Below are 12543 nucleotides of genomic sequence, written 5' to 3' on the forward strand. Positions count from 1 at the left end.
TATAACTGCCTTTAAAAAAATCTTTACTCACCATGTGCCTCAACTTCACATATATGTAGGATGTAAGAATTTGCTACAAGAAAGGTGCAATTATGGTAATAGCAAGGATGTTCAACAAAAGCAGATAGCTTTTGACATAGAAGGTTGAAATATTTAAGTGGCAAGATAACTGACTTGCCCAGAAGTAGCTATGGTACAACTGTTGTTCCATAGCTAGTCTCTCTGTTGTACAGGGTATGCTGGCTTGCAAACCCCAATTATTGCCTGTGGTTTATTTAATGAAGATACATGAGATATTCTTAAGATATTATTTTTTTTTTTTAGATATGACATTGTAGAGGGGGAATAACATAATAAACATTTAAAATAATGCTATATAACATTGTACAATTTAATATGCTAAACGTAAAAAAAACATCCATTAGCTGAAATTGGATGGAGCCAAATAGTATTTTAATTTTTCTGTTTTCAATTCTACAAAACTCAGAATAGTTTTGTTTCAAAAACCTAATGAAACCAGCAAATCAGGAAAAAAAAGCCTTTGGGTAGGACAAGAGCAAAAAAGATGATCACTTAATTATCTTCATGTGTTGTTTTTTTTTAGTGAGGGAGGGTTACAATGACAGCTTCTGTAAGAAGCTGGTAGGAGTTTCACCTTTGTCCAGTGAACTTGACTGGGCCTAGGGTAGACCCACTGTTGGCCAGGGCCAATCCAATTGGTGGCAGAATGTTCCCTGATAACACCTTTGCAATAATGTATTTAAGAAGGGTGAAAATAATTAAAGAAAGAAGGTGATGTGAAGAAGCTGAAGCAGGGGCAGAGAGGGGGAGGCGTGAGCCTCATGGGCCTTGCAGGCCTCACCCTCTGGCCTCCTGCCAGGCGGCTGACTGGGCCGGACTCGGCCCGGCCTGGCTGCAAGACGTGGAGAGGAGATGAGATATGAAGAGAACCTGAGAGGTGTCTGCCTGAGCCAATTATGAAGAATTTTTCTTGTGAGAGGAACGGTTGCAGGCGCCAAGGTCAGTGAAGAAGGAGAGGGAGGAGTAATGCCGCTCCTGACCAAGACTCCCCTGCAGCCTGTGGTGCAGCCCATGGTGGAGCAGGTTGTCTCCCTGCAGCCCATGGAGGTCCACAGAGGAGCAGAGATCCATCTGCAGCCCATGGAGGATCCCATGCCAGGGCAGGCGAATACCTGAAGGAGGCTGTGGCCCATGGAGGGCCCGCACTGGGGCAGGTGTTCCAGAGGGACTGCACCCCGTGAAAAAAATGACCCATGCCAGAGCAGTTCATGAAGGACTGTAGCTTGTGGGAGGGACCCCATGCTGAAGCATGGGAGGAATGTGAGGAGTTCTTCCCCCAAGGAGGAAGGAGCAGCATAAAGCAACAAGTGATGAGCTGATCACAAACCCCATTCCCTATTCCCCCCCTGCCACTTGAGGGGGAAGGAGGTAGAGGTAATTGAATACAAAGTTAAGCCCAGAAAAAGGGAGGGGTGGGGGAAAGTTATTTTGTTCTCTTTCTCATTATCCTGCTTTGGTTTTAATAATAAACATATCGTTTTCTCCAAGTTGAGTCTGTTTTGCCTGTAAGGGTAACTTTAAGGATCTCTCCCTGTCCATATCTGAAACCTCGAGCCTTTTTTTTCATATATTATCTCTCCCTATTTCCCTCAGAGGGTGTAGGGAGTGAGAAAGAGACTGAGTAGCTTGGTCCCTGGCGGGGCTAAACTATGGCACTTTTCTGGTTCTTTGTTTTGTTTTGTTTATTTTTTTCCCAAATTCATTTAGTATCTTTAATGATCCTGAGAAAGAACAAGACTAAAGGAAATACTCCACTTTAATCAGTTCTAATCTGTCTATATATATCTACAAGCTGTGTTGTAGTAACACACATGGCAATGCATTAGCAAAATTTCCTAGGATGTCTAATTTAGAAGGTTAATTCCATCAATTGTACCATGCAGCACCTAAACAGCAGGTGGGTGGAAGGCAAAGAAAGAAATATCCCCAGCAATACCTAGGCCTCAATGTTAGGAGAAAAGACTTAAGTTACAGAACATTTACAACTTTTTTCAAAACTAAGTCTCCATTTACATTTTCACTGTACCAGAAGTCAGCATTTTGAACATACCAAGTTTGACTTGAGCATAAAGTTTGGCTAAATATTCAGAATTGGGTTGTCTATCCAAACCTATGGCAGCCTTTTTCAGGGTCTTGCTATTCTCTGTCCCTCCCAGATGTATTTCCTCTACCACAGCTCAATATCTCTGCATATAGTTATGTGTGTTTTCTTTTCTGAGACAAGAACAGAGTAGAGATGTAAAAATAAACTAATTTTTCCTTTCAAGAGACAATTTTTTCAGCTTTTTTTTTTTTTAAATGACAGTAAAAATTCAGTCTTCTCACCACTCTCAGAAGGAAAATGAAACTTTTTCTAAACAACTGTCCACTGTCTACCTTCTGCCTCCATGGTTGCTTTAGTCCTACTTTTTTGATACTAAAATCTTATACCTTGCGTCTGGCTCATATCTTGCCCCGGTTTATGCCACCTCTGCTCTCAACTCCAACAAACTCAGTGCCAAAATACTTTTTTCCTCCAACTTTCCTGTCTGGATCCTATTAGCTATTTTTCCTTCTGCAATATGGGGCTCAAGGAATGATCCAATTTGTAGCTGTAGAGGATGTGATCTAAGCAGCAGTACAAAGTTACAGAAGTTGATAGATAGGTCTCTCCTGTTTTTATTTTCTGTATCTCATTTCAGACATTGATGATGGATGAGAGAAATAGATATCAAGCAATGACAGGAAACAGTCAATGACAGTCTCCTGCAGCACTGCATAACGACACAAGATGAAAAAGGCTGATCAAGAGGTCTGCCAGGAGCTGGCATGAAATTGACATTAGAGGCTTATGGTGCTCCTAGTGATTTGCAAGGTCTTTACTGTCCTCAAAGTTATTGCCAGTTGTGTCACATACATGAACTACAATTGCAACAATTTCACAAGAAATTCAGTACATTAACACCTAAATCCCTTCCCTTTTTGATTGTAAGACAGTTCTAGCTACTGCTTGACCACTCCTTACTTCAACAGAAGTGAGACCAGACTTTCAGAATCCACCATTACGAAACTCTTATCAGCAAGATTATATTCTCTAAAACGGATTTGAAGTTTGGGCTGTCTTTGAGATCATAGTACATACAACAGAATGTCACTATATTAAAAGGACCTAGTAGTATATTCAATAGAATATAGTATATTCAACATCATAATTACTTGAGTTAAATTGAGTTCAAACATATAAATACATTTTCTTGAGATACAAACATTTTTGTTGTCACAGACAAGGGCAACATGGCTAAGTTTATTCAGAATGTCAGATACTGAAAACATGAAGAAAATGAACAAATCAACAAAAAGCACATACCAGCATTTCTAAGCAGAGCTTTTAAGGGAAGCAACTTTCAAGAGTTCTGAATTTATACCAATGAAGCTATCCTTCCACAATATAATTGTAATCCATATATTTTTATTTTTAATAATTTTATAGAATCCATGCCTACTTCAGAAGACATAGTGTAGCATTCTATAGGAGAATACAAAACTTAAATTAGTGTGCAGAAAGATTAAATGTTGTCTCTTTCTCCTAACTAAACCAGCTTACTCTGCTTGATCTGTAGATTTATAGTCTTTCTCCCAGTGAAATTGAAATGAATATCAGAAATATATACCAAAAATTATGTTCCTCAATTTTATATGAAAATCATTTTGGAGTTTCAGAAAATTATTTTATAATCAGTACAATTTAAATTTATAATCTATGTTAGGGAAACCATTTTGAATTTATCAACTCTGAGTAATTGCAATGAAAAAAAGACAGGAGCAGAATTTAGCATGGGTTACAGATTATCTGAAGTACCATCCACCACTAAGTATATGCAGACAAAATAAATAGAAAGGATGAATGTCAGTAAGCACATATCTAAAGGTAAGGCTAAAAAAAATGATAATAATAAAAAAATTTCTCTTTCAGTGCTTGTAAATAAAACTTTCAGAACTAAACCTTTAGGCAATTTAAAGTAAGTAAGTTATGTCAATAAAAAAATCATGCTATGTCTGCCATGTCATGTTAATGAAACCATACTATAGGTAAATTTAGTGCAAGATAAGCTTTCAAGCAAGCCTCTTCCAGCTCTTCTTTCCCTTGCAATTGAATTAGAAAATAACATACATCTTGATTATGATCTTCTTTACATGACTGTAAATCAGGAGACATTGAAATGAATATATATAGTCCGATTTATAAATATAAACTGTGTGCATGGCATACGATACTTCTAACTGAGATCTATACTTTATTCCCTGTAAGTGGTAAAAATCAATTGATTAAACCTTTTGTCTGTAAACTAGAGCTAATCTTTTCCTACAGTTTATGTAATATTTTTTCTCCTCAGTTATATGTTAGCTTATGTAATTTTAAACAAAAAAAAAAATTCACAGCATCAAACTTAAAACTGTGAGACCTGAAATAGATGGGTTTTTTTTGAGGAGACGAAAATGAGTGTACAGCCAACACAGGAGTAATTAAACTAATCTGTTTTTACTGAAAGAAAAATAAAGGACTTTTGATTTTTCAAAACAGCAAAGGTTCACATAATGACATGAATACATACTCAGTGCAGTGACAGTAATGTCAATGTTCACCCACAGGAGCAAATATTTCCAGGATTCACAAACAAGAGCAAAGATGAAAGCTGACTATGTGCTCAAGTCCTAATTATTCCTTCATTACAAAACAAAGCAGCCCAAATGCTGCTTTAAGATACACTTACTGATAAAGAGTCCAGCAGACGTGAAGTTGTATATAGAAAATGTGGGAGGCAATGTCCACATCAGCTTTCCTGAAATCATAGAGATGGCACCAGAGACAACCTTCCTTTCATAAGCATAAGAAAGAGGCAGAGCAAGCTGAAGATTTTTTTGTGCAGTGCACACCCGAATCCCTTGATCTATATGCATAAAAACAATTTTAAAAAATCTAAAAGAAGCACTACTTGAACCTTAGTCATACAAAAAAAAATTTATGGAGATCAGGAAGAGATACTTCTATGATGGAAAAAGAGCACATCTTTTGCAGAATAACTTCTATTCAAAAGTCCTACTTCTCACTGAATTGTCTCAAATAGAATAATAAAACTGGATAAACTTGTACCAGAATTTAATTTTTTTCTCACCATCACTGGAGCTAAAGTCACTGTGTTGAGTTAGGCCTGACACTGAGAAGAAACATTATAGAAATAGAAAGTACAATTATTCAATTAGAAGCCAGAAAACTCGGACATTTCGCATGACCCTGAAAATGACCACTGAGAAGTATTGCAATGGCAAAACTACGTATCAACTGAAAGCTACTGGGAGGTATATCTCTTTGTTTAGAAGCCTGGGAGACTTTGGCAAAGATAGATTTACATCCATATATTTGGTTTGCTATTTCAGTCACCATGGATCAGGATATCCTGGAAAATAAGAGAACTGTTAAACATTAGAATAATCATGTAGGTACTCATTTATCTGAAGTCATCTTGATGGCATTCCTATGTATGCTCTGTTCTTTGTCTTCAATGGAATATATTTTCTTCTGTAAAAGCACTCAGTACTTCTGAGAAGGAATAATTTATTAACAGCAGTCAGAAAATGTGTGTTAATATCAAACTTCTGATTGAAAGCTTGAGCTGAGGTTTTTGATCATTTTAAAGCGTACATACAAAAGATATTTTAGTCTGATCCTAAAATGAAGAAAACTAATTTGTGCCTTTCATTTAAAAAAACTTCATGTTTTAACGCGCTTCAGTTTTCAAAGATAATACATAGTGGCACCACTATCATCATGCAGATAATCCTCTTTTCCTACAGCTAGAACTGGAAAAGCAAAGGAAGCAGTTTAATATGGAATTAGGCTACAAACTAAATTTTTATTGCACATTCACCAATCTTCCACATGAAGACTAAACCTTTTGTTTCACTTTTATTTGAAAAATATTTTTTTTTTAGTGCCAAAAATCCAGTTAGGTGGAAAATAGTTTATTACTTTAATTTACCTAGTTTGATAAGGGATAATTTTTAAAATCAGATTTGTATAGTTACCTGCTATCAAAAATGCCAAGACACAATGACACCATGCTGGTACTCTCAGGTATGGTAATAAAGGTATTGCATAAAGTCCATGTTTGAGAAATCCGCGTCAGACACAATCACATGTTGTTGGTATGACCTTTGTTTCTTCTGTTTCTACTTGTTTATTGTTCAATACCTTTGCAAATGATGTTAGAAAAGACGAGACACATAGGAAAGGATCAGTTGAATGCTGTGTTTTGGAGGGGTTTTTTTGTGGAAGTGGTCTTTTGGTCATTTTTAGCTTTCTTAGATGTTGCTGCAAAACACATATTACACCATTCTTGATTCATGTACATAGACTCTCCAATTACTTTATGTAAAAGTCTATTACAAATACTGACAGCCAAAAAAAAACCCAATCAAAATTAAGTAAAAGAGACTTTTTTTTTTTTTAATCATGGGTTAGTTATTTACAGCACAGAAAAACAAAAATACTTTTGCTCCCTTCAGTGATGTAAAACTGACACTAATACTGTAAATCCCCCCCAAAAAAGCTTCATAATTAGAACTGCATATGCACAGTTACGTTATTTCTTCCAGTAAGGCAAAGAAAGACCTGTTTGTCTACAGGCGAACAAAGGCCTGTTTGTCTACAAGCAAAGTCAAAGCAAGAAGAAAAAAAAAGATCAACAAATGCAGAAGATATCAGAAATATTGTCAAGCAATGCCCAATATAATGAGACCACAGTGTATTTCCAGATGCATTTTCAAGATTAAGGCATCAAATGCCTTAAGCGAGTACAACTTCAATCCCTCAAAGAAATATGTGTCCTGGTTCCAGCTAGGATAGAGCTAATTTTCACCTGAGCTGGAAGAGAAACTGGAGCTGGTGGCACCTGTGGCTGGGGGACACAGCTGGGATAGTTTACCTGAGTTGGCCAAAGGACCATTCCATCCCATGTGACATCATGCTCAGTATATAAAGTGGGGATGATGTTGAGGGGTAGGCTTTTGCTACTTGGGAGGGAGATAGATATCAGGATCCACTGTAGGCTACTGTACATGATGTGCTTAAGTAAGTTTTGGTTTTTGTTGTGGGTTTTTTTGTTTGGTTTTTTTGGGGTTTTTTTTTTTTTTAATTTTGCAGTCAGTTTTCTTTTCCTCTGTTGTTCTCTTAAACTCTTTTTATCTTAATATGTGAGTTTTGCCTTCTTTTCTTTCCTAATTCTTTTTCCTGCCCTTCTGAAGAGGGAGGGCAGGGGTGGTGAGGTGGGAGCGAGTGAGCTGCTGTATGGTATTTTAGCTGCTGAGTAGGGTTAAACCATGAAAATATATAAATGCATGTAGAGAGGGTCAAAACACTACAGTGAAAACCAGGTCCCCATTTTTATAAACAAGGACTTATATTACTTGAGTGTATCTGGAAGAGAGTAATTTCGTATGTAACTCTTGTAAAATGAGAAGGAAAAAAAAAAAAAGCTTTGAGGAGTCAGATAAAAACTATAGCTAATAGAACCTAGGATTAAAAATAAATTGGATTGTATAATATGTATGCCTACACAGTTCCTCCTCACTCTGGAATCATCTTCAATTCTTTTTTTTCTAATATTTCCAAAGTGTCAGCCTGAATCTCTCACACTGTGTTGAAGTTCCAGTTGTTCATTGAGGGAAAAGAAACAACTGAATCATTCATCTGAGCCACAACATAATAAGGATAGCAACTGGCATGTGCAAAGAGTAGAACATGCAATCAATGGATGGCTGGTAGTTTGATGGAATTTTTTAAAACACTAAATTATATTCAACAGTTAAAAATGCAAGCAGTTTAGTAGAAGGTCTTGTTTGATGATTAATTCATTCACACTGAATCCCTAGAAATCTGCTAATCCTACACTATACTTTTACAGTTACATAGGATACCTTTAAGTATGAAAAAATAGGGATTTTTTTTTTTTATAAGGGCACTTGTCAATTTGAAAGAGTAGGATGATTTTAAAGTAGGAGGAATTACAGCTTTCAACATCTACATGCAAAGACACATACAATTAATTATAAGAAGACAATGACAGCAAAGGTCCCTTTGCTAAGCAACCCTGAACAGCCTATTCTAAGGAATAATGACATGCCACATGTTGAATTGAAGGACAAGCAGAAATACAATTTCTTAAAGTTCAGCTAATAAAGGAGTGATTGCTTATAACAGATCAACAAAATAAGATTCAAATTCTGGACTACTGACTTAGCTATTCTATCCTTGTGGGAGTAACTGGTGATGTATGTGTTTTATGAGACATATACATAGGCAAGAAAAATTGTTTGAAAGGAAAAGAAATACCAGTTAGTGTTTTAGCAGTCTATAACATTTATATTTATACTTTGCTGTTTTGACTGAAGAGAACATATCTTCAACATGAAACCAGTGACTATAAAACATGTACAAGTGCTAGATATACAGGTTACCCAGAGAGCTGGTGGATGCCCCACCCTTAGAAACATTCAAGGCTAGGCTGGATAGGGCTCCGAGCAACCTGATCTAGTCAAAGATGTCCCTGCTCCTTACAGGGGGGGTGGACTAGATGACCTTTAAAGGTCCCTTCCAACAAAAACTATTCTATGATTCTCTGAAATGTTTCATTTCATGTGGTCTTTTAAACAGAGACGGATGAAGCCCTTCAATTAGTCCCCTGATTTATCAGTAACAGCATTTTATATTGGTATATTTGAGTCTTGCAGGTATATTCAAATCTTGGTAAGATCAAAACAAGAACAAATCAGACTTTAAAACTCCAAATAAATGTCAGCACTTTAAGATATATTAGTTTACACATGAAGCCCTGAAATTCGAAACTTAAGTGTTATTAATGACATCAGTGGCTTCAGTGTCAAAATGCAAACTGGATCTTTGCTTCCCTTATTTTTCCAGCATGTTCATTCTAAACACTGTGTAAGATAATATCTGTGATAGAAAAACATTCTAGCATTCAGGTACTGCAATTAATTTCCACAGTAATTTCCCCCTAACAGTAGTGCCCATACAATCTAATATATTTTGTACTTCCAAGTTCAAAGAAGGTGAACAAACTAAATTGTCTTTCCTTCTCTCTGCCATCATTTCATCCAGCAACCATGACAATTTGATGCTTTGTGAATATCTTTGTACCACAGACTAAGAATATATTTCTTTAGAGCTATTTTCTTTGAAGCATCACAGTAAAAATGCATGAGTAGAAGATGTTGCTGCTGTATACAAAGATCTGGTATTTGCATGTTGTGATCATCTGGGCCTTGTTTCTGTTAGAGACAATCCAAATGCAGAAAGAATTACCAGAATTATCAAGATCAAGATTGGAAAAGACCTAAAAGATCATCCAGTCCAACCATCACCAATACTTCTCAGCTAAATCATATCCCTCAACACAACATCCAAACGTTTCTTGAACACCCCCATGGTCGGTGACTCCACCACCTTCCTGGGCAGTGCATTCCAGTGCCTGACTACCCTTTCCGAGAAGTAATATTTCCTAATGTCCAGCCTGAATCTCCCCTGGCGCAGCTTGAAACCATTGCCTCTAGTTCTATCACTGTCTACACGAGAGAAAAGGCCGACCCCTAGCTCACTACAACCTCCCTTCAGGAAGCTATAGAGAGCTATAAGGTCTCCCCTGAGCCTCCTCTTCTCCAGACTGAACAATCCCAGCTCTCTCAGCCGCTCCTTATAAGGCCTGTGCTCCAGACCCCTCACCAGCTTCGTAGCCCTCCTCTGAACGCGTTCCAGGGCCTCAATGTCCTTCTTGCAGTGAGGGGCCCAAAACTGAACACAGTACTCGAGGTGCGGCCTCACCAGTGCCGAGTACAGGGGGACAATTACCTCCCTGCTCCTGCTAGTAACACTGTTTTTGATGCAAGCCAGGATGCTGTTGGCCTTCTTGGCCACCCGGGCACACTGTCGACTCATGCTCAGCCGAGCATCAATCAGTACCCCCAGGTCCGTTTCCTCCACACAGTCCTCCAGCCACTCCGCCCCAAGCCTATAGCGCTGCCTGGGGTTGTTGTGGCCGAAGTGCAGGACTCGGCGTTTGGTCTTGTTGAACCTCATCCCATTGGCTTCAGCCCAGCTCTCCAGCCTGTCCAGATCCCTCTGTAGGGCCTCGCTACCCCCAGGCAGATCCACACTCCCAGCCAATTTGGTGTCATCTGTGAACTTACTGAGTGTGCACTCAATGCCCTCATCCAGATCATCAATAAAGATATTGAAGAGGACAGGCCCCAGCACCGACCCCTGGGGAACACCACTTGTGACCAGTAGCCAGCTGGATTTAACTCCATTCACCACCACTCTCTGAGCCCGGCCCTCCAGCCAGCTCCTTACCCAGCCAAGAGTGTACCCATCCAAGCCATGGGCTGCCAGCTTCTGCAGGAGAATACCGTGGGAGACAGTGTCAAAGGCTTTGCTGAAGTCTAGGTAGACCACATCAACAGCCTTTCCCTCATCCAGCAGATGGGTCACTTGATCATAAAAGGAGATCAGGTTGGTCAAACAGGACCTGCCCTTCATGAACCCATGCTGGCTAGGCCTGATCCCCCGGCCATCCCGCACATGCCGCATGATATCCCTCAAGACTATCTGTTCCATAACCTTCCCTGTAACCGACGTCAGGCTAACAGGCCTGTAGTTCCCCGGATCCTCCTTACAACCTTTCTTGTAAATGGGAGTCACGTTGGCAATCCTCCAGTCTTCCAGGACCTCACCAGTCAACAAGGAGCGCTGATAGATGATGGAAAGTGGCTCGGCTATCACCTCCGCCAGTTCCCTCAGCACTCTTGGGTGGATCTCATCCGGCCCCATGGACTTGTGGCAGTCCAGTTGGAGTAGTAAGTCTCTGACCGTTTCTTCCAGAATCACAGGGGGGTTAGCGTGCTCCCCAGCCGAGACTACCAGGTCAGAGAGAGGAGTACCCTGAGGATAACTGGTCTGACCTTTAAAGACAGACGTAAAGAAGGCATTCAGAACCTCTGCCTTTTCCTTATCCTCAGTGGTCACATTCCCAGCCTCATCCAGCAAAGAGTGGATATTCTCCTTTGTCCTCCTCTTACTGTTAATGTATTTATAAAAGAGTTTCTTATTCCTTTTCACCCCAGTGGCCAGGTTAAATTCAAGCTGGGCTTTTGCCTTTCTGATTTCACCTCTACACATCCTAACGACTTCCTTGTATTCATTCTCAGTTGCCCGTCCCTCCTTCCACGGGCGGTAGGTTCTCTTTTTCTCCCGGAGCCTCAAGAATAGCTCCCTACTCATCCACGCCGGTCTTCTTCCCCGCCGGCTCATTTTGCGGCTCAGGGGGACTGCCTGCTCCTGCGCCCTTAAGACTCCCTTCTTGAAGAGCAACCAGCTCTCTTGGACCCCTTTGTTCGCTAAGACTGAATGCCAGGGGACTCCCCCTAGTAGTCTCTTGAACAATTCAAAGTCCGCCCTCCGGAAGTCCAAGGTAGCAGTTTTACTATTCCCCCTCCAAGCTCCACCATGAATTGAGAAATTTATCATTTCATGGTCACTCTGTCCAAGGCAGCCCCCAACCTCCACATCTCCCACCAGACCTTCCCTGTTTGCGAACTGCAGGTCTAGCGGGGCAGTTCCTCTCGTGGGGCTCACGAAAGGGAAAGCTGGAGTGCTTTTAAAATGTAATTAACAGTAGCATTGACTTTCTATATAAATACTTGGAAATATTGAGTTGAGATAGTCCTTCAGCTATACTAATTTTATGTCTTAAGACTAGAGGACTGAATTTTTACCTCTGTATGGCTTTACAACAGGTCTGTCATGAGTGTTAAGTAAAGTATTACAGACTCAAATGATAACTCAGAGATCCTCATTATGCCTAAATATCTGCTTCATTATAGTATTTTGAAAATGCTTAAAGTTACCAGTGAATCATTAGATATGTCCATTGATATTGGCTATATTATTAGGCTTGTAGTAGTTGAACAAAGGCTGCTTGAGTTTTGCAGGTATTGGGATGGGGATTGTGTTTGGTTTGTTTGGGTTTTTTTTTTTTCAGTCTTGGCTAATGAGGAGAAAAAGCTTTTATTACCTTTTCACTGTTTTGGAATGGTGTTCCATTCAGCATGCTGTATGTACTGTGCAATGGAAAAGGAATTAACAAGGAGGGTAGCCTCACATATATATTAGTGGAGAGGAGGCATAATGAAGAGATAGAAAGGGAAATGAATCATAATGATTCTTCTACAGGTAATATCTTCCACCAGAGTCTAATCACCCATTTAATGTTATAAGAGTTCTTATGGAATGTAGTGAATCATATCTAATGAATAGTGATGAGATTCACCTTGTTAATGACCTCAGCAGGTGAAACTGATTTTTAAGCAGAATTGTTATCTTGAGAGATTGATTAAATTGATTTGAATTAGAAC

This window comes from Chlamydotis macqueenii, chromosome 2 (genome assembly GCF_036417535.1).
Source record: "Chlamydotis macqueenii isolate bChlMac1 chromosome 2, bChlMac1.mat, whole genome shotgun sequence".
Lineage (NCBI taxonomy): Eukaryota > Metazoa > Chordata > Aves > Otidiformes > Otididae > Chlamydotis > Chlamydotis macqueenii.